At 42.0% G+C, this 25,057-nt stretch overlaps 1 protein-coding gene across 1 annotated transcript in view; it reads right to left on the bottom strand.

Moving 5' to 3' along the window:
* Window positions 1-21,587, bottom strand: part of DLGAP2 (DLG associated protein 2) — a 386,404-nt gene extending 364,817 nt beyond the window's left edge. The window contains exon 1 of the mRNA XM_005153211.4: window positions 21,521-21,587. The gene's annotated coding sequence lies outside the window, so the exon portion shown is untranslated. The remainder of the gene's footprint in view (window positions 1-21,520) is intronic.
* Between the last annotated feature and the right edge of the window lie 3,470 nt (window positions 21,588-25,057).

Below are 25,057 nucleotides of genomic sequence, written 5' to 3'. Positions count from 1 at the left end.
CTGCCAGCCCAAAAGACTACATTATTCAACTGTAAATATTATCAATATCAACGTAAGTTTCTTACATGAGTAAAAAAAAAGACAAATAAAAATTCAGGTAAGTTATACAGAACAAAATTCAAAGATAAAAAAGAAAGGCAGAAAACTAAAGACACAATAATTAGAGACACAATAATAAGCATATAAAATCCTATGGGGAGCTGCAAAACATTAGGGATGGAAATCAGCAAAGTAGTTAATAATGTGATAAAGCTGTCAAAAAAAAAAAAAAATAAAAGGGATAAAAAGAACTACCATCATGGGAGAAGATTGGAATTATTTACTATCCTGAGTTATGAAAGGCCTTAAGGAAAAGGAAAACACTAAATATGAGAGAACATATCCGTGATCTGTGATACTCTTGAGTTACAACTCAACAAAATAAAACTAATGAAATGGCATAGGATGTCTTCCACAAGGACTTAAATGGTAGAGTTTAAAAAGAGGAAAGATAACTACTGAGTCTCCAAATATAAATTACTTCAGTAAAAAAGTGGGAGACAAGATATATCAGAAAACAATGAATACAGCCCAGCAGCTTTACAGACTAATCAGTCTCACCTCTGTGCCTGGCAAAATCTGGGAGCAGATTCTCCTGGAAGGCATGCTAAGGCACATGAAAAACAACAAGGTTCTTGGTGACAGCCAGCATGGCTTCACTAAGGGGAAATCCTGCCTGACCAATTTGGTGGCTTTCTATGATGGGGCTATGGAACTGATGGACAGGGGTGGAGCAGTTGACATCATCTACCTGGACTTGCGCAAAACGTTTGACACTGTCCCATATGACATCCTTGTCTCTAAATTGGAGAGATATCAATTTGATAGGTGGACCACTCTGTGGATAAAAAACTGGCTGGATGGCCACACGCAAAGAGTTGTGGTCAATGGCTCAATGCCCAGCTGGAGACCAGTAACGAGTGGTGTCCCTCAGGGATCAGCGCTGGGACCGGTCTTGTTTAACATCTTTGTTGGCGACATGGACAGTCGGATTGAGTGCGCCCTCAGCAAGTTTGCCGATGACACCAAGCTGTGTGGTTCAGTTGATATGCTGGAGAGAAGGAATGCCATTCAGAGGGACCTTGACATGCTTGTAAGGTGGGCTGATGCCAACCTCATGAATCACAGAATCACAAGATCACAGAATCCCAAGGGTTGGAAGGGACCTCGAAAGATCATCTAGTCCAACCTTTCTGCAAGAGCAGGGTAACCTAGAGTACATCACACAGGAACTTGTCCAGGTGGGCCTTGAATACCTCCAACGTAGGAGACTCCACAACCTCCCTGGGCAACCTGTTCCAGTGCTCTGTCACTCTTAAAGTTCTTCCTGATGTTTACGTGGAACCTCCTATGCTCCAGTTTACACCCATTGCCCCTTCTCCCATCACTGGATATCACTGAAAAAAGCTTAGCTCCATCATCCTGACACCCACCCTTTACATATTTGTAAACACTGATGAGGTCACCCCTCAGTCTCCTCTTCTCCAAGCTAAAGAGACCCAGCTCCCTCAGCCTCTCCTCATAAGGGAGGTGTTCCACTCCCTTCATCATCTTTGTGGCTCTGCGCTGGACTCCTTCAAGCAATTCCCTGTCCTTCTTGAACTGAGGGGACCAGAACTGGATGCAATATTCCAGATGCGGCCTCACCAAGGCAGAGTAGAGGGGGAGGAGAACCTCTCTTGCCCTACTAACCACACCCTTTCTAATGCACCCTAGGATGCCATTTGCCTTCTTGGCCACAAGGGCACATTGCTGGCTCATGGTCATCCTCCTATCCACCAGGACTCCCAGGTCCCTTTCCCCTTCACTCCTTTCCAGCAGGTCAACCCCCAACCTGTACTGCTACATGGGGTTGTTCTTCCCCAGATGCAAGACTCTACACTTGCCCTTGTTGAATTTCATCAAGTTTCTCCCTGCCCAACTCTCCAGCCTGTCCAGGTCTCACTGAATGGCAACACAGCCTTCTGGTGTGTCAGCCACTCCTCCCAAATTAGTGTCATCAGCAAACTTGCTGAGGGTACACTCAGTTCCCTCATCCAGGTCGTTGATGAAAATATTAAACAGCACTGGTCCCAGCACCAACCCCTGAGGGACTCCACTAGTCACAAACCTCCAGCTAGATTCTGTGCCATTGACCACAGCTCTCTGCCTTCTTCCTTTCAACCAGTTCTTGATCCACCTCACTACCTGATTGTCAAGCCCACACTTTCTTAGCTTATCTATGAGAATGCTGTGGGAGACAGTATCAAATGCCTTACTGAAATCAAGAAAAACCACATCTACTGCTCTACCATCATCCCTCCACCTAGTCACTTCCTCATAGAAGGCTATAAGGTAAGTCAAACATGACTTCCCCCTGATAAAACCATGTTGGCTGTTCTTAATGACCCCCTCATCCTTGATATGGCTAGAGATGGAGTCAAGAATAAGTTGTTCCATCACCTTTCCAAGGACGGAGGTAAGGCTGACCGGTCTATAATTACCCGGGTCCTCCTTATTGCCTTTCTTATAGACTGGCGTAACATTTGCCATCTTCCAATCCTCAGGCACCTCTCCTGTTTCCCACAATTTAACAAAGATAATGGAGAGTGGCCCAGCAATGACCTCTGCCAGCTCCCTCAGCACCCATGGGTGCATTCCATCCAGACCCATTGATTTATAGATGTCCAGATTGCATAGCTGATCCCTAACCCAATCCTCATCTACCAAAGCAAACTCCTCCTTTGTCCTGACTCCTTCTGGGGCTACAGGAATCTGGCGCACCTGGGGAGAGTCTGCAGGAGTAAAGACAGAGGCAAAGAAGGCATTCAGCACCTCTGCCTTCTTTATATCCCCTGTCTCCAGGGCACCCACCTCGTTCAACAGTGGGCCTATATTGCCTCTTGTGTTAGTTTTATTTGCCATGTATTTGAAGAAGCCCTTTCTATTGTGCTTAAACTGACTAGCAAGATTAATTTCCAAGGAGGCCTTACGTGTCCTAATTGCCTCCCTACATCCTCTAACAACTGTCCTATATTCCTCCCAAGTGGCCAGCCCCTCTTTCCATAATTTACAGATTCTCCTTTTCCACTTGAGTTTGCCCAGCAGTTCCTTGTTTAACCACACTGGTCTCCTAAATCCCTTACTTGATTTCCTACCCATTGGGACGCTCTGATCCTGAGCTTGGAAGAAGTGGTCCTTGAATGCTGACCAACTATCATGAGCCCCTTTACCGTCTACTACCCTTTCCCATGAGACTTGCCTTAGCAGTTGATTAAAGAGGCCAAAATTGGCCCTTCAGAAATCCAGAACTGTGGCCTTGCTAGGTATTCTATTCCTCCCACACACAGGATCCTAAACTCCACCATCTCATGGTCACTGCATCCAAGGCTGCCATTGACCATCACCACTTCAACCAGACCCTCCCTGTTGGTGAGTACTAAATGTAGCAGCGCTGCCCTCCTAGTTGGTTTGTCCACCATTTGCATTAAGAAGTTATCATCAATGCACTGGAGGAACCTCCTAGACTGTGAATGATTGGCTGTGTGAGTCTTCCAGCAAATATCAGGGTAGTTAAAATCCCCCATGAGGACTAAGGCATGTAGTTGCAAGGCTATTTCCAGTTGCCTGTAGAAAGCCTCATCAACTCCTTCGTCCTGATCAGGAGGTCTAAAATAGACCCCCACAGCTGTATCACCCGTACCAGCCTGTCCCTCAGTTCGTACCCACAGACATTCCACTTTCTCCTCATCTGCCCCTGGACAGAACTCAATACATTCTAGTCGCTCTCTCACATAAAGAGCAACTCCACCACCTCACTTTGCTGACCTATCTTTCTTAAAAAGGACATAGCAATCCATGAGCACATTCCAGTCATGTGAGCTGTCCCACCATGTCTCTGTAATTGCCACTAGGTCATAACCTTTAGACCTCACACAGACTTCTAACTCCTCCTGTTTATTCCCCATTCTGCATGCATTGGTGTACAGGCATTTCAGGGAGTGAGCAGAGCACGCTGATGGCACCCTTGGGAGGTGGGTGGCCTTTTGGTCTTCATTAATAGTAGAATAATGCCTCACTAATTCAGCTACGACCCCCTCGCACTTTGAATCTAACCTGAAGCTCTGTGAGTGAGCTCTGCTAACTCTTGTCCTAGTACCCTTTTTCACCTGCGGGACAGGGTGTAACTATCCTTTCCCACAAATGAAACAATAGATTGATAGTCCTCCCTAGTCCGCCATCCTTCAAGCCCTAGCATGTTTTTCTTGGGCTTGTCCCTAACAGGCTCAGTTAAATCCCCTCCCCCCTTCATATCTAGTTTAAAGCCCTGTCAATAAGCCCTGCTAACCACTGCCCCAAAACCCTTTTCCATCTCTGGGACTGGTGTATCCCACCTGCCACCAGCAAACCAGGTGTCTCATACAGCAGCCCATGATTGAAAAATCCAAAACCCTGCCTATGGCACCAGTCACGTAGCCATACATTAGTCTGCAGAATCTTCCTACTTATCTCTTCACCCTTGCTTGTAACGGGTATGGAGGCAAACACCACGTGCGCTCCAGACCCTTTAACCAGCCGTCCCAGGGCCCTAAAGTCTCTCTTCATTGCCCTTGCTCTCCTTGTAATAATTTCATCACTGCCAACCTGAAAAACCAGCAGTGGATAGTAGTCAGAGGGCTGCACCAGATCAGAGAGTTTCTTTTTAACATCTCTAATCTGAGCCCCAGGTAGGCAGCAGACTTCCCTGGGGGATGGATCCGGTCGACAAATGGGCCCTTCTGTTCCTCTCACAAGGGAGTCACCCACCATAATTACTCTTCTTTTCTTCTTGGCTGGGGAAGTTCTAAGGCATGGGGGTGAGTGACAAGCCCTAGGTGACTCACTAGATAGATGTACCTCTCCATCTCCATTTACCTGGCCCTCTAGTTCCAAGACCTCATACCTGTTATTCAAGGGCAACTGGGAGGGAGGAAGGGATTGCGAGGGTTTTTGCTTACCTCTCCGAGGAGGAACCTCCCTCCATCCATCCTTGTCCCTTAAGTTCTCTCCTTCTGTCTGATGGTAGGAGGGAAGGGGATCCATCACTTGTTCAACCACTTCCCTCTGCCCCTGCCTTAGGGTGTGGCTCCACCAATCTATTTCACTTTCTCATTCTCTGATGGCTCTCAACCTTTCTACCTCCTCCCTCAGTTCAACCACCTGCCTGAGCAGATCATTTATTTGCTCACAGTGAACACAAGCAGTGTCACTGGCTCCCTTCAATACAAGTGCTGGGCTCAGGCATTCGCTGCAGCCAGAGACCTGCACGGCCGCATGTCTGCAGGAAGGCTCAGTCTGGATACCCACATTATTACTCACTACTGCCTTTGATCGTGTTGTAACCATGACCTATCTGGTCGATCGATCCGTCTACGTCTCTCCACACAAACAAGCACTTCTTCCCCTCCTGAGCTCCAGGCAAGTCCTGTTGTTAGCCCGCTTGCCTGCCCGCTCAAACTGCCTCGACCTGCTCTGTTTGCCCGCTCTGTTCGTCGCGCTCCCTGGGTAGGTTTTTAACCACTCACAGCTGGTGCCACTCCTCCTGGCTCCGCCCCCGGTGAGTCAGCCCCTCGTGTAGGCTGAGCTGCCGGCTCCTGGGCAAGTCCTGTTGAGGACTTGAGGCTCCCTCCTCAGTGGCTCTTGTCGCTCTGAGGTGAAGCTCCTGGACCCTGTTCTCTCCTCGCTCCGCTCTGGTGTTACAGGCGTCCTCTCTCAAGCTACTCCCCTCAGCAAATGATCATGAAGTTTAACCATGACAAGTGCAAGGTCCTACACCTGGGTCAGAGCAATCTCAGGCACAGCTACAGGTTGGGCAGAGAAGAGATTCAGAGCAGCTCTGTGGAGAAGGACTTGGGGGTGTTGGTCAATGAGAAAATGAACATGAGCCGGCTTCAGTGTGTGCTCACAGCCCAGAAAGCCAACAGTATCCTGGGCTGCATCAAAAGAAGTATGACCAGCAGGTCAAAGGAGGTGATCCTGCCCTTCTACTCTGCTCTCGTGAGACCTCACTTGCAGTATTGTGTGCAGTTCTGGTGCCCTCAGCATAAAAAGGACATGGTACTGTTAGAACAAGTCCAGAGGAGGGCCACGAGGATGATCAGGGGACTGGAGCACCTCCCATATGAAGACAGGCTGAGAAAGTTGGGGCTGTTCAGCCTGGAGAAGAGAAGGCTGCATGGAGACCTCATAGCACCCTTCCAGTATCTGAAGGGGGCCTATAGTGATGCTGCGGAGGGACTCTTCATTAGGGACTGTAATGACAGAACAACGGGTAACTGGTTAAAACTTAAACAGGAGATGTTTAGATTGGAGATAAGGAAGAAATTCTTTACTGTAAGGGTGGTGAGGCACTGGAATGGGTTGCCCAGGGAGGTTGTGAATGCTCCATCCCTGGCAGTGTTCAAGGCCAGGTTGGATGAAGCCTTGGGTGATATGGTTTAGTGTGAGGTGTCCCTGCCCATGGCAGGGGTGTTGGAACTAGATGATCTTAAGGTCCTTTCCAACCCTAACTATTCTATGATTTTATGATTTTAACTATTACTTGCAACGTCTGCAAGGACAGAGGAGTATCTACATAGCTACAAGGCTGAGATTTTGAAGATGTTCCCTATAAGGCCAAAATCTGCCTTTTACTATGAAGGTGAATCTCTCACCAATTAAAAAAGCAAACAATCAAATCTATCTCACAGCTTACCTGGTTTTTAATTTTAATTCAAGCAACATGAAGTCCAATCAAGACAAAAAAAAAGCAATAGAATCTAAAAACAGTTTGGGTTGGAAGAGACCTTCAAAGATCACCTAGTCCAACCCATCATGGGTAAGGACACCTTCCTCTAGACCAGACTGCTCAAAGCCCCATGTAACCTGGTCTTGAACACTTCCAGAGATGGGGCATCCACAACTTCTCTTACTCCAGTGTCCTACCACTCTCACTGTAAAAAAAATTCTTCCTTAAGACTAATCTAAACCTACACTCTTTCACTTTAAAGCCATTGTCCCTTGCCCTGTCACTAAAGGCCTCAGTAAAAAGTCTCTGTCTTTCTTAAAAGCCCCCTTTATATGTTGACTGATGTGCGGTGTAATCTATTTTCTTACAATCTGCCTCTTTCAAAACCTATCCCCTTCTCTGCCTATGCAGGCTGATGTGCCTTCATTAGCACCTTGAGTTCATAGTCATGATGAAGCTTAGCTTGGGAGGCTCCCTCTCTCTGAAGTAGTAGAAAGTACCTGAGGAGCCCCTGTCAAATCCCTGGAGACATTCAAGGCCAGGCTGGATGTAGTCCTGAGCAACCTGATGTAGCTGAAGATGTCCCTGCTCATTATGGGGGGGGTTGATGAATGTTTCTGACTCAGGTAGACTACCTCACTCCCTGTAGCAACAATGATATTCAGAATACTGCTAAAGAATCTGAAAAAAAACCCTCACAGACTGGGGTTTCAGTGTCTCCTACCACCACCAGAACAACAGGAAGGCTTTGAATGATGATTCGTGCTTCTTCAGATCAACATCTTTTATTTCTTAGTCTGTGACATCCCCAACAATTTATCTAGATCATTTTTAAAAGCAGCTACCATTAAATAAAGCTTCAATTGGATTTTGTTAAATACTTAACACCGCAGGTCTTCAATGAAATAAGCATCACAAATTGTCCACAGCAAAGAAAAACTATCTCACTTATTGTATGGAAGTTCTCTATAAGCTGGTGAAATGTATTTAGTGTTACAAATGGAAATAAAGGTGACTGACTCATTGCCATCCTGCAGCCCAGAGGAAGGGGTCAGAATAAATACCCAGTAACTGAGGGACAGTAAGCTCTTCACCACACCAAAACACACTAGCTTCCTCCACCCTAAGTCTGGCTATTTGAGCTCTGACATTTTCACTCCCTATAAACTACTCCAGAAGTGCAGCATAGGTATATCACTCTCTAAGCCACTTGGAAGAATTTATACACAGTTTTAATCTTTGAAAACCTATCTCTTTCAGCAGCAGTAAGTCATCTTGAAACTGGTTTCACAGAAGGAAGGTTCATTTCTAAAACAGAAGGCAAGACTGGTAATCATGCAGGAATTTTGTTGCTTGCCTCCTTGACTCAAGCTCCCCGGTTCAATGCACGTGCTTGCGAGACACACTGTCCTCAACACTGCAGGGGATGCACTGCATGCTCCTGCCTGCAACCCGCCAGTGCTGCCAAGCAGAGCAGGGGTAGGTAGCAGTCAGCCTCCTTGCAGCATTTGGCAGTCCAGATCATACAGAGATCTCAAAATAGTTCAAGGACTGCAATTGTGCATTGCTCCTGAAGGTGACACTCCACTTTGTGAGATACAGTTTGTTCCACGAAAGGCACAATCTTTATTCTTAGACAGCAGACTATGCCTTTCCAGCTATGCCCCAGAAGACCATGCCACATAAGTATGTTCAAAAGGATCACAGGCAAAAGACGGGGTTTATTTTCTGCATTAGCTAGCAAAAAGTGCACTTCTGAACTTCAAGGTTTTCCTATTTCTGAAGCACTTTATAAACATTACTAAACACTAAGTACTCTCCTGTGAGTTTAACAAGTATTACTAGCAATAATGTACTAACCACTGGCACATAGTACCCCATCACTGAGTTAGGAAAATGATTAAAGACCAAAGTAAAAGCCCTCAAAGCTAGAAGACATGTCTTCAGGTGAAAATGAAATATATGACTCAGATGGTCAAATGCACAGTAACTGTCACCAGACTCATTTGGACAGTTATTAATAAAATTAATGTTCTGCTAAAGAGGAGGCTTATAACACAGTGCATTTGTTTACTGTGCCATATTACTATTACAGTTTCCATAGAAACAGGAGAGAATTAGGAAATTTCAGCACTGGGCAACAAATTCCAATGATTTTTTTTAAAGAATCGTTATATATACATATATATGTGTATATATATGGTGCAAATACAATTCATCAGCAAGTCTTATGCTCAGGTATATGAAACATGGATCACTATAGTATTAGCACAGAGGGGCTCATGACTGAACACGATTTCTAAGTCTTTATGGCAGCAAAAGACGCTTCCATTAACACACATAAGTAACAATCCATGCCATGCTGGTCCTTCCTCTTCAGACTTTTCAGTTTCACATTGCTTCCTGCAGCTGCTCTCCAAATGAGTATAAAAAGTACTGAAGCATTTTCAAAATATACTTCCCTTTCCCTGAAGCTTATGTAATATCTTATCCCTTACATTTATAATCACCTACAGCTTAACCATGATGTAATTTCTTATGCCTTGTGGGCTGATTTCTGTGACTCACAACTTCCAAATATATTTGTGAAGGTGGTTCATGAATTAAACTTCTGTCAGCTGAAGCCTCCAGCATTGTTCTGCCCATGTTCAGTATGGAGCCTCCTGGCTCACCAGAAGTTTTAACGGTAGAGTACAGAGATTCAGTCCTCAGTTTAAAAAGGACATTCAAGAAGCCATTATATAAGGTAAGACAGACTGCAAATGCTCCTGTGGTTATTCTTCAGTAAGTGTAGGTTTTCTATACAGACCATGGAAAATCTTCAGATGATTCATCCCTGGGGTTTGCTGTCAGATGAGCACAGTTGTGAGTTATGCTTCTCATAGTTTCTCTGGTACTGTACTCTTACCCCCAACTTCTTCCCCAATTTGAAGCTCTGTCCAGGCAAGACCAGACAGAACCTGGACAGCAGCTTTGGTCAACTACAAATTCACACTTCCCCACTTAAGCATTTAAGTACTTAAGCACTTAGCTCTCTGAGTCTAGCAAACTGAGATTTTTAATAAAATCAATATAATCTATGAGTAACACCGTGCACCTAACCTTGTAGAATTACTGTCACAGAGGTACACTGAAAGATCACCTTCCATTATGGTGAAACATCTTCACCTTCTCTGCCTCTTTCCTGTCCTAGTGATCTTTGCCTCAAGAAGGATAAGCTAATATGACAGGTTTTGCTGTTCCTCAGCACAGCAGAGGCTTTTCCACTGCTTTTCCCTGCCTAACATCATCACTCATCTTGGCTGGCAGTTTGGGAGAGATTCTCTGGAGATACAATTGGTGTCATACCCAATGCAGAGTCATACTGAGACAACTAAGCCACATGCGTGGAAGCATTTGCTACTGTTTAATCTCAAGTGCAGAGGGTGCAGCACTGCCCCACGTAACATACTTCCACAATGAGCACCACAAACAGCATTGGGGATCGTATGCATTATTGGTGTGGAAGTGTTTGGTATTTCTCATTGTGACTGAAGGGAGACAAGTGGTTAAATTATTGCCTGTTGTGCACAATTGCAGACATTAGCACCTGTTATTTATAGTACCTATTATGTTATAGTATCCAAACGACAGGAGAACCACGTCATACAGCATTACTAGAAATAAAATCATTCTAGCACAGAAAAAAACATTTTAAGCATAGAGAAAATCGCTGTAGTTTATCTTTAAATGGAAAGTATGAACTGCTCAGATGTTCTGATAATGAAACGTATGTTTTAGTACTCCCACCCCACAAGCTAATACAAGAAATAGGAAGGGCAGGGAAAAATGTATGTTAATAAAGTCAACTGAAAGAAAACAGGTACGTCTGAATGAGGTCTCCATTAGTACGTCAGTGGAAGTGGAATGTCCTTTTCTGGAAAAGGCACAGCTGGAAGGAAAGAGAGCTCTCATGATTTTAATCATGGAGAGGCTTGTATGCTACACCTTTTCAAATCTATTATTCAATCCTAGGGAACTAAATACAAGTCCAAAGCATGTGACGGACTACTCCAAACTAAGCATCATGCCATACAGCAGAAAAATATTGTTCGGGCACATTATGAAAACAGAAGTTATCTAACACTGTGAGCACCTTAGATACAGGACCCAATCCCCCATACTCTCACACTCTTCTAGTAAAAAGGGGTGGTGGACGGGGGTGTGGGATTGGAGAAAGACAAAATAAAGCAAACCACAGTTTCTCGAAACAGATCTCTTTTTAGAAGTTAGCAAGGTGAACTCTAGTCCTTATTTTTTCTTATATTCTTTTTGCAAGACAGCTTTTATGACAAAACCCATTATTCCCACATCCATTTTAATCTTCAGAACCCTGAGGACCTTCCCAAAATTGGGGATTACGATACAGCTAAAGTGAACCTGGGAGAAAGCACTTCTGATGCTGTTTCCACTGCTTATTCCTCTCAAGACAAGGAGTCTTCCTAGGTCATGAAAGGACATATTTTTATGACAAAAATCTACCTAAACAGTTGAATTTTGATTTAAGGGAAAAAGGAATATAACGAACATGTTAAGAAATCAGTAGCAAATAATACATATCTATTACTTCTATACGCAACTGAATTATGTATAATTAATGCATACCAGCCAAGAGATCTGTCTTTTCTTCCAACTTTCCTCAAAGTAGCTGGAGAGAAGCAAGACACTACTGAAACAGGGAAGGCAGACACTTCTGTGTTGGCACCCTGAGACCTTTAAAATGTAAGAGAATAGGATTTTTTTGGCCCACAATCAAATCTGCCTGGTAATGAAATATCAGTATGGTCTACTCTACGCATGTGAAACCAATGAATCCAAGGCTCCTCCAGCATTACAGCTATATTGCTCTGAGATCCAGACTAATTCCCTGTGCTCCACACCACTGACTGGTTCTAGAAAACAGTACTAACTTTTTACCTTATTCACTGTATGAGTCTATCTTTCAATTCTTCTGCCCAATTACATGCTCTTTAACTCTACCCACACATTGCACTGTGTTGGCCAAATCATACAGTTTGGCAGTGGACTTCAAAACTATGCTCCTCTGCAAGAAAGTGCATGTGTATAGTACACTCAGACACACATATACACCCCCTCAGTCCATGCGATTTATATACTCCCTGGGCAACCATTTCACAAATAAATGAAAGCACTAAAAAATAAAAATCCCAAACTCTGACATATAGAAATCATTCTACATAGTGCTTTCATTTAGCAGTACTTAGTCACAGTACAAACATGACCAGTTACCAGAGCTGCCTGCAGTTGCTGCTGCTGGTGATGACTTGTACTTCTCTCTTCCTTCAGTAACTGAGCTGTACACACTGGGATTGCTTTACAAAACATTCCAGAAATAAAGGTCAAGTAAGCTTTCTTGCTAGAAATGCTGTTTTCTGGAGAGAATTTCCTTCCTACACACCTCCAGCCACCGGCGCTCTTATGATGTTAGGCAGAGACTGCAAACACACATATTCACATTTCTGCCTCTAGAATGAAGCTTCACTGAATAAGAGGCCCTTCTTCAGGCCCCGCTTCCCCCACTCATGAGGGCAAGACTGTTGTGAAAGTGCTATTTTACAGCTAACAGTTTCTCTCCAGACCCAAGAGCCCAGGGGCTAGTCAGCACTCACATTTGAGGCGAGCACGTTTTATTGATCTTGGAACATTTAACTTGACATCTAAACAGTGAAATCTCTTGCTCAGTCTTTTCATTTTAAGACTGTTTTGGATGAAGCACAACTGTGACTTTTCATAACAGTACTAAGAGGAACTTTCAGGAAGAACTAGTTGTAGCAGAGGAACTTGAACTCCAAAAAGGACTTCATACTATGCTAGCAGCCAACTAGGACACTGTGCAAAGACTCGAACACCAGCATACTGTACTGTGACCATGCTTTTACTCCATAAGCAGAATGGCACAGAGATGTGCACCAGATGAAATCTTGAAACTGTTTCATGCTCACACATATGCAGAGTAAAGATATGCTTCTGCCCTGTCCAATTATTTTATTTTGTGTTTATTAGCTCTATGCCTTTGAGTCTTGATACTGAAGTCTGAGGACCTACTGATCTTGATATAACAGACTTGACCCCTTTGAAGTTCTGAATCTACCCCAAACTGCCTATATTTCTGCACCACAGAGATCATATTTTAGTGGATTAAGCTGGAAAGTCCTAGATACAAATCAAATAAGACAAGACAGTCTTCTGGCTGGTTTGAGACTGAAAATTAATAGTTCCTTATTTCAGCTAGACATCTAGCAGAACTAAGAAGTCTAAAATGACCCAGAAGATGCAAACTAACTTTAGAAGATAATTTCTTTCACAGCCTGAAGCTTTCCTATTAGCATCACTGCAAACTACCTGGTTTTCAGTGCCAGTCATGCCTTATCCAGATTCTTAATCCCTGAGAGAAGTGGAACCAAAGCCCTGGTCCGTTACTGCTATGCTGCCTGTGCTGCTGATCTTCTGTAGATACGAGAAAAGCTAGGGGAAAAAAGCCCTAATGAAAAACAAAGTTTGGGCAATAGGCTTATATTCATCTTGTAGGCTGTGGTGCAGGGAAGAGAATCAGAAAATCAAAAAGTGAAATTCCATCCACACAAATATTAGAATAAAAGATTTTGGTATCTTTACTCAGACATTCTGGTTTGTTGTGGTTTAAAACCCAAGCCGCACAGCTCATTGCACTCCCCCCCTCATTGCTCCCCCAACTCCTGGAGAGTTGGGGAGGAGAATCCAAAGAATGTAGCTCCCACAGGTCGAGATAAGAACAGTTTAATAACTAAGGTATAACACAAATCACTACTGCTACTACTACTAATAATAATAATGATAAAGCCAATAACAAGTGAAGAGAATACAACACCTCACCAGCCACCGACCCATAACTCACCCCCACCCTGCCTGACCGAGCACTGACTGATACCTCCTCCAACCCTCAGAGTCCTCTAGCCCTTCCGGGTCTCTCCCGGTTACATCCTGGGTATGTCGTGGTATGGAATACCTCATTGGCTAGCCTGGGTCAGGTGTCCTGTCTCTCCTTCCTCCCAGCCGCCCCCCTCCTTCCCTGGCAGAGCATGAGGCTCAGAAAAGGCCTTGGACAAACCAAACATTTGAGCAGTAACTCAAAACATACTTGCTATCAGCAACCGTTCCCAGCCTGAAAGTCAAAACACAGCACTGCACCAGCTACCAAGAAGGAGAAAAAATGACTGCTACTGCTGAACCCAGGACATGGTTTTAACTATTTAAATTACATTAATTCCTACTGTCCCCTTTCCAGAACTGAACTGGTATTAAATAATAACAAGCAAACAAAAAAACCCTTTTTTAAGTCAACCAAGTCTCCTGGAAGAAGAAACTACACAGGCTAAAGAATACGACAGTTTTTCTTTTTTTTAAAAATAGGACATTAGCTTATCAAAGATGATGCCATGTTCAGGGAACTGTCACGTGCCGTGTTAGAGAACTGCTACACCACGTGTATTCTCTTCTTAACAAATCCAGGGGGTGAAAAAAGGCTCCTATTTCAATAACTTACAATCAAAACATGCCAGGTTTAGATGCATGCTAGTGCAACATACATAAAACAGGAAATAAGTGGAACTTGTTAACCCAGATGACAAAATTAAACTAGAGGGAAGACAAGATAAACAGTCTTCAGGTATATAAAAGATATTTGCAAGGATATGAGAAACAAGAAGCAACCATTGTCCACACAAGTTAATGAGCTTAAACTGCCGCAAGGAAGGCTCAGGTTAAATATCAGGAAGTTTTCAGCAGTGGGCATGAGGAAGCTGAATAAAAGGCCTGGAAAGGCCAAAAAAGCCTCTGTCAGGAAAGAGGTGGGTATAGCTGATCCTCCTTGGGGCATAATGCATGTCTGCTCTGTCCCCGTGCCTGACTTCATGCTAACTTGACTGGTCACTTTTGCTCAAGATAAGAGATCTGGCCTGAAGATCCTGGACCTCCTCTTCCCAAGGATAAGCTAACACAAAGCCATGGCTGGAGTTTAGCCACTGAGGAAAGGGCAGAAGAGTGAATATAAGAATATGCTGCTCACAATAAGCAGAAATTATACCCCACCATACCCCCATCTGTGCAATAACTGCCCCACCGTCCTGACTTTGCTGATTGGTAGTGTCAGTAATGTGGAAGAAAAAAAGGAGAGCAGGAATGTCTAGGGAAACATGAGAGCCCTAAATTATATTCTGAATGCATTAGCGGGTTTCACTTTCAGCCCAGAGCATTTAAATTAGATGTTCTCCTAACCGGATGGTTTCCTCCCCGGGGTCATGCAGCACTAGTCAATTAATTACTGTCAGCATTTTCCACAATGCAAGCTATGTCTGACAAGAAGTTCTGTCACAGGTTATCACCTCTGCCGCTGGGTATTGCCTCGCACCCTTTCATCAGTTTATGCTTGCACAGTCCAGTTCTCCCTTCTTCATTCTCTGCTGGTGAGTCCTGACACCTCTACAGACTTATGGTAACAGATATTGGTCGTAACAGCTCTCCTGGCAGGCCTTACTTTTTATTTTGCAGAAGTTGGCATCGTATGCCAAGCCAGCTGAAAGCAAAACAACCTTGATACCAAGCTATAAGAACTTCCGGATTAACTAGAAGATTAAGAGAATACTTACTCCTGCTTTATTTTCACCCTCTAATTCCCATTTCCATGGAAACCAGGCTGGAAAGTATCAGCAGGCAGCCTGCAGCTGAACATCTGAATGAGAACACTCATGTTGAACTCGGCAAGCAGACAGCAGGTGAAACCTGCAAGAACTGTTTAAAAATCTATAGCTATGTGTTGAAAGTAAAAGGACAATCTCAGTTTAAGTAAAGAACTTCTAAAGAGGATGATACATAACCCTAGTGAATATTCTTGCATTGCACCAGCTGATAATCTGACTTTCGTGTCTACAAAACAGAGGAATAAATTTTTTTATCTCAACGGCACAGGACAGAAATTCATCACGATTAATTAAGTATTTCAAAATGTTCAGATGGAAGATGACATGCTCATGAATATGGGAAGTTATTCTTGTAACAGGACTTTGGTTTCTGAACACTGTCCTGTAATTCCTTCTGTGAAATCAAACTGGCTGCTGTAAGTTCATACATAAGCATAGTCATTTGGATGGCTCTTCCTACAAACATTCACTGCAATTGAGTAAATACCTATACAAAAGAATTAACTAGCAGTTAGTAACATACATGCTAATTAAAAAACACATCGGTTTTGAGCACCAATTCACACTCTTTTTATTTTAAAAACTACTAAGGCAATAGAGTTGTAGATATAGTTAAGAATAAAAGCAATATTAGCTTTCTTATCCAATTTAATAAAGTTTAATGCAAGAATTATTTTTAATACTCTCTTAGATTTTTCCCCTGTTCAGTATTTGATCTTCAAGCAAGAAGAAGAAAAGCAAAGAAGCAAAGGATGAAACATTGCTGTCTTGGGCTATACTTTACCCAATTAAGAGATTAGAATCATAGAATCATAGAATTGTTAGGGTTGGAAAGGACCTTAAGATCATCTAGTTCCAACCCCCCTGCCATGGGAAGGGATGTCCCTCACACTAAACCATATCACTCAAGGCTTCATCCAACCTGGTCTTGAACACCGCCAGGGATGGAGCATTCACAGCCTCCCTGGGCAACCCATTCCAGTACCTCACCACCCTAACAGTAAAGAATTTCTTCCTTATATCTAGTCTAAACCTCTGCTGTTTAAGTTTCAACCCATCCTTGTCCTATCACTACAGTCCCTAATGAATAGTCCGTCACCAGCATCCCTGTAGTTATTATCAAACTTCTGCTTTTGTATATAAAGCAATTACCACCCTCTCAGATATTGTTCATTCTTTGCAGAGAGCAGAACACTGGTCACACCTTTTTTCCAATGTACAGTGGACAAAATAGAATTATTATAAAGAAGGTTTTAACATCTTGCGCAAGTTCAATATCATCACTCAAGAGCTGACCTGAAAATGGATGATGAAGAAACTCCAGACAGCATAAATCAGCACAAATCTTTTTTCTTTCCCTTTTTTTTTCTTCTTTATTTGAAAGGGTATTGTTCAAAGTTTAAAAGAGTTATTTATCAGAACTAAGTACGATAGGTGCAGATGCTCTTTATTGTATCTACATTCTATTTCTCTATGATAGGGTAAATTCAAGCTTAAAGCGTCAAAGAACAAATCAATCCAAGAAACTGTTAGTGACTATTGAGTCGTTGCTTCCTTTGGGATCTTCAGTGGAAAAAATGAGCTCAAGTTTGCAGTCCACAACTTTTTAAACCCATGGCTAAAACAGAAAAGGATACTACAGAAGCTGTGCAATTTCCTTGCATGACAGGAAACTAATAATTGTGTATCAAGAACAAAACAGCAGTAAACAAGGCACACAACTATGAGCATCTCTGCAGCGCAAGAATGTCTATTTAACAGCTGCAGTAATGGTAAATATCGCACAGAGCACCTTCTGTTTGTGAATCCCACTGATATCTCAGGTTTTACTGCACCAAGTATATTTGTGCTCACCTTGAGGATCATTTACTGTGCTGGATCACGATACAGGGAGCTCTGGAATAAACAAAGATCAAACTCCAAATAATTCACTTAGCTGGTCTAAGACTGCTTAAACACAGCATACACAAAAACATAAGCTTTCAGATATATTTCCTCTTTTCATTTGCACGAAATTACCTCTAGCTAAACAATCTCCATATACTGCCTGAAGAGCTCTATTCAAGCAAGACTGGAAATAAAAATACATTTTTAAAATACATAAATTTAAACCCAAACATCTGCATACTTTGACTTCTCAGATTCAAAGCTGCATTCCCAACTTCAATTTATTTTATTTTTTAATACAACATGCTTTGGCATTCAGTAGTTACTTTTATTTTGAGGGTAAAAACTGAGTTTACCACTCACACTGTGCGAATAGTTCCCTAAACAATTATCATAAGTAAAAAACTTGCTAAGGAGGAAGGGAGTGGGAAAGAACAGCCTTAGCATCTGCCTAAGGTTTACAGAAGTGACTATGCAGTAACAAGAGGGACCTCTGTCTTGGCTGAAGAGTTCCCATAGGCAGGGGAGGGACCATTACTGGGAAATACTTATACAGGAAGTTAGTCTTGGCTGTATGTGTACACAGAGGGTGGTGGATGTCCATCAAAAGATGTGGGTTATTTCTCCCAGGTGGAGCTGCAGAGAGCGATGGTTATAATTCAAGAAAAATAATCAAGCTGCTCCCCAGCAGGTCATTAGCACCTTCACCCTGTTTCCCCTTATGATCTTGTTAGTAACACCTGTACAGAGCATGTAACTGCTTTGCTTCCAATTAACTTTATGATTCCTAATGTATCCCAGTTGTTGCTGGCTGGTTAAGTTACAGGAGATGGGAAGAAACTGAGAAACAATATCAATAAAGTTCTTCTACTAGGGTCTTGGCATATACGAAGTAAGTGCTGAATAAAGGTGTCTGCTCTAAGATCTTTTGCTTCTTGAAGCACAGGGTATGTAACAAATAGAGGTTCTGGGTATCAGCTAACATGATAATAAGCATGCATTATGCCAGTGTATCCCATATGAATGTTTAATTTAGTAATGAAAATACATTTATGATTAATAGCTGCAAATAACACTGAAGAAATGAAACATCACTATTAGAAAAGCTTAATGCAAGCAGCCAATTAGCAGCATTTGCTACTTTATTTGGAGATTGAGATTTTGTAAATGTTTTACGTGTTTGAAAAATGAATCATTCTTTAACCTTTGAAACACCTCATCTTGTTAAATATGAGCCTTCTTCCAAGTCTGCATTGCTGTGGAATACCTCAATTACCACCAAGTTATAAACACTGAGAACAAAAGTTCATGGTAGAAGTAGTGCCACCAGGGGAAGGTGATCATTACTCACATGTATCTTTTTTTCCATGCACAGCTCTTTTCTCCAGTTTACAAACACAGAATATCAACAATGACAGAGTAAGTCTTGCCACTTCAAACTCTTTACACAGTGTAGAAAGGGACATGGGGACATGCAATTTCCTAGCATACTGGCAATCTTGGGCCATACTACTTTTGAGACTAATTGCATATATTCCCCAATAATCGAGGTAAGGCTAGGTCTGAAGGGCAGCTAGATGAAGGAATGGCCTGGCAGCAGTGCCCCCATCATTCCCAAAGGCTTGTTTCTTTCTAAATGTTCAAAAACTATGTAAATGAGTCCTTCAGTGGCATGGTTTAGTGGTGGTCTTGGCAGTCCTGGGATAATAGTTGCACTTGATCTTAAAGGTCTTTTCCACCCAGTTGGTTCTATAATTCTTTCTCTGGGGCTCAGCTCCTGTGCTGACAGTGTAAAAGAGGCTGGTTGTGAGGGCACTCCTGAATGAGGAGCCCAGGACTCCCAACCTGGCCATGCCTGAACTGTTAAATAGACATAAACAACTAAGGAAACTACTGTTGTATCTCCCCCTTTCATACATCCCTACTCCCTGCAGCATCTGTCCTCCTCCTTAATGATTTTGGAAGTCTCGCCTTAAGCTTCTTCCCCCATTCCTGGACCAGTCCATTTTTCTTTATCCTTCTCTCCTCATTAGGAACAACACTTAAGTTTGCACATTGCTGAAGTCCTCCAAATGACAGCTGCTGACCACAGACACAGACCTACATCTTGCAATCACGCAATTTCTCTTGGCTCACATAATGAGAATGGAGCTGGACAAGATTATATAAGATGTATATATTTGAATGCAAATAGCATGTTCCATATTTATATACAAACGTGTATTATTACAAATATAATTAATGCCTTCTTAGTTTGGACTAGTTGATTCAGACATAATCAAACAAGAAAATGGTTCATCTATCTCAATGAACTCAATGGACTCCATGAATAAAACTCAAAAAATTCAATTGTTCCTCCAGAAAGAAGCTGAAAAATCCCCAGTACAGAAATCTGTCTTCTTCTCACTGCCAAGTATTTAAACTTCATAAATTGAGAAAATGTGGAAAATGGAATACTGACAACATTTACTTTGCACCTGCTGGCAACTCTCAACTATATAATAGGTAGGCATAGAAATACTTAACTGCAGCAGTCACACAGAAGCAACAGAAGTTACAGTTATTTTCATACCGAAGCATGTTTGAGTTGTACAGCAGTTGTCACATACCAAAACCTGATAGGCTTTCTCTCTTCAGAGAGCTTAGTTTAAAATTTGCAAAAGCTAATTTTACATTAGTAAGCTCCTCCCTTCTCTTATGTCCCAGTGGAGGCACTTTTGAAGGTGACTGGGATTTTAAGATAAATGGCTTTCTTAATATATTTTAAGGCATGTTTCTCCCTCTGCAGGTAAGTGCTCACAGTCTTATTGCCCAGCTCCAGGCCATCACTTCAGGTAACATTAGCTTTGATATCCACTGCATACACATCTGTACAAGTCAAGAAGAGTTGGTCAAAGGAACCTGGATTTATTTTTTTTTCTCTTATTTGAAATATAAGACAATCAGCATGGGATATTAGCACAGGAGCACACAGATTGGGCTGAGGTCATTATATCATGACTCCTTAGTCCAGTTTTCAGGAAAACTTGATATAAATATGAATGCCAAAGTGTCCAATCTATTCACTGGTTATGAACTTTCAAATTCAAAGAGATGTATTATTAATTGTCTTACTATGGTGCTCCTTCCATAATCACAGATGAAAATAGAAATGAGATTTTTGAATGTAGAACTCATTTGAGCAGCTGCAGGTAACCACAGGTCACACTAGAGTTCAACACAGTTGTCAAGTTCACTTTGTAATTACCCTTAGTGCAAACTCAAACAGTGCCTGAAATACAAGTAATAGCAAGTCAAGAAACAAACTGATGTATTTAAGTTGTAACCATTGGGAAAGAGGACATAATGCCTTAGAAGCTGCAAGCAAACAATCACATATGTTTCATGATTAAAAATAAACTATATTGTTCCTCCTACTTCTCTGAAATTAGTCTGTTAAATCAAATTCACAATTGCATATGCTAACACTTTCACACAATTTTAAAATTATTTAAAGGATTTAAAAAAATTATTTCCCTGTAATGACAAATGTAAATCAAATCATCACTTTCTTCTTGTCCATGTTATCATTCTCAACAATTGATTTGTTTTGGCCACAGACATATTACTTTAAGTCTCCTCCTGCACAATAGCAATGCATCATTAGTGATACTCCTGTCTACTCCTTTAGTCTGCTCCTCTAGTCTCTGAAAAATAAGTATAAAGCAAGCATTCATCTGCAGTCAGAGTTAGGCTTAAGACTCAGTGCTTAACAACTTTACGAATCAACAGGACCAGACTGCAGACTTCAGCGTTCAAACCTTTTTCTTGCCAAAATTGGAACTTTATAATTAAGAACACAGATGCTTCAGAGGTTCATACAAATACCTTTAAAAGCAAGACCTCATGGCAGTCTCTACAACAGCAACAGCTCCAGAAAGTTAACAGAATGCACAAAAAAGTTACAGAATGCACAAAAATGAAGGTAATTTCATCAAAACCACGAAGTTGTCGCTCGCTTGAAGAGAACTTCAGTGACCATAAATACCAAACAAGGCTTCTCAATATTATCCAATTCATGTTTGCATTCCTCCAAATCATGTTACAATATTAAATCATTAAGAAAAAGGTTTACCTGTGTTCCTGTCAGGTAAAATACAGCAATGCTTCTGCAGTATGGCAGGCAGAACCTGTTGCAACAAAGAAACAGACGTTAATGTACATACACATCCGAACATCATATGAATAAGAGCCAATGATTGCTGGAGTCCATATCTGATCAAGCTTTGTGTTCTCATACTGCATCCAAATTAGCTATCATGCAATGCAAATGTGAACCATGCTTATTAGGAACTGCACACAGAAGTGTCTTACAAAATTAACTGCTTACTACCTGCTTGTAATGTTAGTTTCATCCTCTCCCATAGACTACAATATTAAAAAGTTCAGTAAAAGGACAAGAACATAATTAAATATGCTCAACTTAGAAAGAGAGTATGCTATCAGTCAATGATGTTGCTGTTCCCATGTTTTTGAACATACAGCATTAGGGCTATAAGATCTATCTTTTCATAAATCGCTCAGGACCAAACTCCAAAGCACAGCATTTCCATCCTCACACAGCCAGTTCCAGCAGACAACATAAAACCCCAGAAGCTTAAGTAGGAAACTCAAGGGAATGGTGACAGGGAAAATGTCAGGTTTGTGGTTCACTATGCCAACCATGTTGAGATACTGGTGGTAGACAGCAAGAAATGCTGCAGAAGGCCCTATCACCACTGGCCCCTTCTGATAGCAGGACCTCACCCTTCTTCACAGATTTACACATTGAAGTCACTTGTTCTGGTGTAGGTAATCAGCTTCCGTGCTCCTACCAGCAGCCAGTCACCTGTACTTGAAGGGCTCAAGACCTTATTTTAATCTGTAAACTTTTAAATTTATAATTTACAACCTCTACAATGCTACCAGCATCAGTAAAACTGTAGCTTGAAGTTTAACTGCTTTTCCATTTTTGAAAACAAGTCATTTAAAAATCATGCTCTGAGACTGCTTCTTTAAATTTTACCTTGAAGGTCAATATGCACCTTTTAAAGGCAGGTTCTACAGATGGCATAACCACTGTCTGGAAATGCTGGGCTTCTTACCCTCAAGAAGACTGCAAACATCACCACAGCTAGCATAAAGTTTTGGAAATTCAGGAAGGAAAATACTTTAGGGAATAGAGATGTTTTTATTTTTCACAAAGACTTCTATTGCTATTTGGCCAAGGTTAATAGCTAGGGATGAGACTGCTGAGAGTCAGACACAGCACCCCTACAGTGGCACTGTCCCCATCCCTCCCTGCAGGCCTTTTCCAATACATTCACCAGCAACCCCAGGGAGATGAACACTTTGCCTTGTGTATCCTAAAGCACAACAAATTAAAGTCTTCAGAAACTTCCTGCACCACAGTTCCTCCTGAATGCACACATGCAGAGGCTGGGACACTGCAAAACTGAGCTTTTGTTGCTATTATGACTTGAAGAGTTGGTCTGTGGACAGAAAGCTGCACTGGACAAAAAACAGTGGGTAGAACTGACTGGGGTAAGAACAGTTTCTCCCCCCCAACTCCTCTAAACTCTACTGAAGGCACAGCATTTACATGTAAGCTCTTACAAAAGTAATTCACTTGTTCTGGTGCAATTCTAAAGTTAAGCTTGTGAGTAAAAGGGAAAACAAATTGGTTTTAAGCACCAGCTGTTAGGCACAGGGTAATCAAGTCAGACCCCTAGAGGTACATCTCAGCCACAAAGCAGGAAACTGCTTTGTTGCAAATACAGTTTATAGTCACATTTGGGGCTTTGTCACATTACTGTACATACATCTTGCAACATGTTTGACCTGCTAAGCACCTTATTTTCCTCAAATTCCTTCTAGAACACTCTTTCACACATGCACACGTGTAGATTTCTGTCCTGGAGAGGTGTAGGTCTGTCACTGACAGTGCTTCTGGAGGAAAGCCAGAGCAGTGCCTCCTTCCCTAGACATGACCTAGGACGCCACGGATTACCCATGGCCACTCTTGAAAGTCCACAGAATTTGAGGGAAGAAGGTAAATGTACATTAGGTTCACAGCCACCTATTTCAAGATGTGCACTGGTCTTTTACTTCACTCTGTTGCAACCCTGCTTAAGCAGCTCCCACCATGCTGAGGTTAAGGTACTTGACATTACGGCTCCTGCCTGCAGAAATAATCTCAGCAGGAGGCAGGCCAAGCTGAGGAACACGTGAACATTCCATACTTCCGAATTTCTGCGTGCTCAGCTATACCAGCTAATCACCATCCTTTCTCACCTATTTGGGTCTACACAAGACCTTTCAGTTTACTTCCTTAAGTAGAAATCCTTCTCACTTGAAGCAGTCTCAAAGCTAGTCTCTTTGCTTCAGGGCAGACTATTTGAGGGAATATCAAAGTATCAGCTTGCCTTACCTCGATTCACAGGCAGCTTGTATTTTAAGAATAATCAATAGCACGAATAACAATCTTCTGAAAAGCACATTCATCATTCTACAGTGTTTCTTATATTTTAAAATTAAAAACCCCAATAATTCTTAGGGGTACAATGCCATATTGTACAAACTATAGCATTTGCCTTATGGCCATGGATATAAATAACAGCAGAGACTTACAGGCATCAAACGCATAAAAATTAGAAGCAGAGAACAAAGAAATCCTCAAATGAACAGAGACACTCTTTCAAAGCAGTGTAACACAAAGACTGAATTTAAAACAACACTGTCTTACTCAGACATAAAGTAACATTTAGTTCCTAGTGAATCTGTCACATTTTCTTCCCCACATTCACAAACCATGGAGAAGCATTATGAATTTATTATGAGGAGCCAGTTAATCGAATCAAGACAAATTAAAATAAGAGACAGAAAAAGCAGGTCTGGAGTAGTGAGATAATTTCAATGGGGAAAAAAAACTCTAGAACATAATTTTTCCTTCCTGGTAGACTGTATATAGGTAAGAGAATAGTCATACTGAAAAGCACAAGCTGGACACGTATTTATTTGTCTATTCCCTTCTCTCCCTTAAGTGTTAAATAGGCAAACAGTATGGCAGAAGCTAAAACAATGCTTCCTTCTCCCCAGCCCTTTCACATGTTTACCCTGCACAAAGCCAGTTTCTGGCTGGTAGGAGTTTGATATCAACCTCCCACTTACTTATCTACGGTATACAGATTTTTACACTGTACCCATCTCCATGGTATCCAAGAGCCTCTTCACACTGCTCTCCTCCCACTTTCTCCCCACTCTGTTTCTCTCCTCCCTAAGGAAAATGACAGGAGAATTCCTCAGCAAAACTGTCACCTTTCCCTCAACATGTCTCTCCTTTCCCCCGCTGCTTTCCTTTCATTCATTTGCATGCTCTAATCCCCAATTTATTCCTTTAAATGCCTTATGGCTCACAGCTTTTTCCTTAATTTCATAGATAATCCCCAGATTTTATTGTTGTTGTTGTTGTTATTTTTTTCTTTTTCTTGGGGGGGGGAGGTTGTGGTTTGCAACTTTACCTACACAGGCAATTTGAGTGAGAGTCTTCACCCAAATCAGACAAGGAATGATTTCTGCTGTAGAAATCATAGCATGGGAGCAACTGGAGGGATTCACATGTGGGGAAATAAAG

The sequence above is a fragment of the Melopsittacus undulatus genome, chromosome 3 (assembly GCF_012275295.1).
Source record: "Melopsittacus undulatus isolate bMelUnd1 chromosome 3, bMelUnd1.mat.Z, whole genome shotgun sequence".
Classification (NCBI taxonomy): Eukaryota; Metazoa; Chordata; class Aves; order Psittaciformes; family Psittaculidae; genus Melopsittacus; species Melopsittacus undulatus.
The sequence above is the reverse complement of the archived record's forward strand: the minus strand, read 5'-3'. Positions and strand labels throughout refer to the sequence as shown.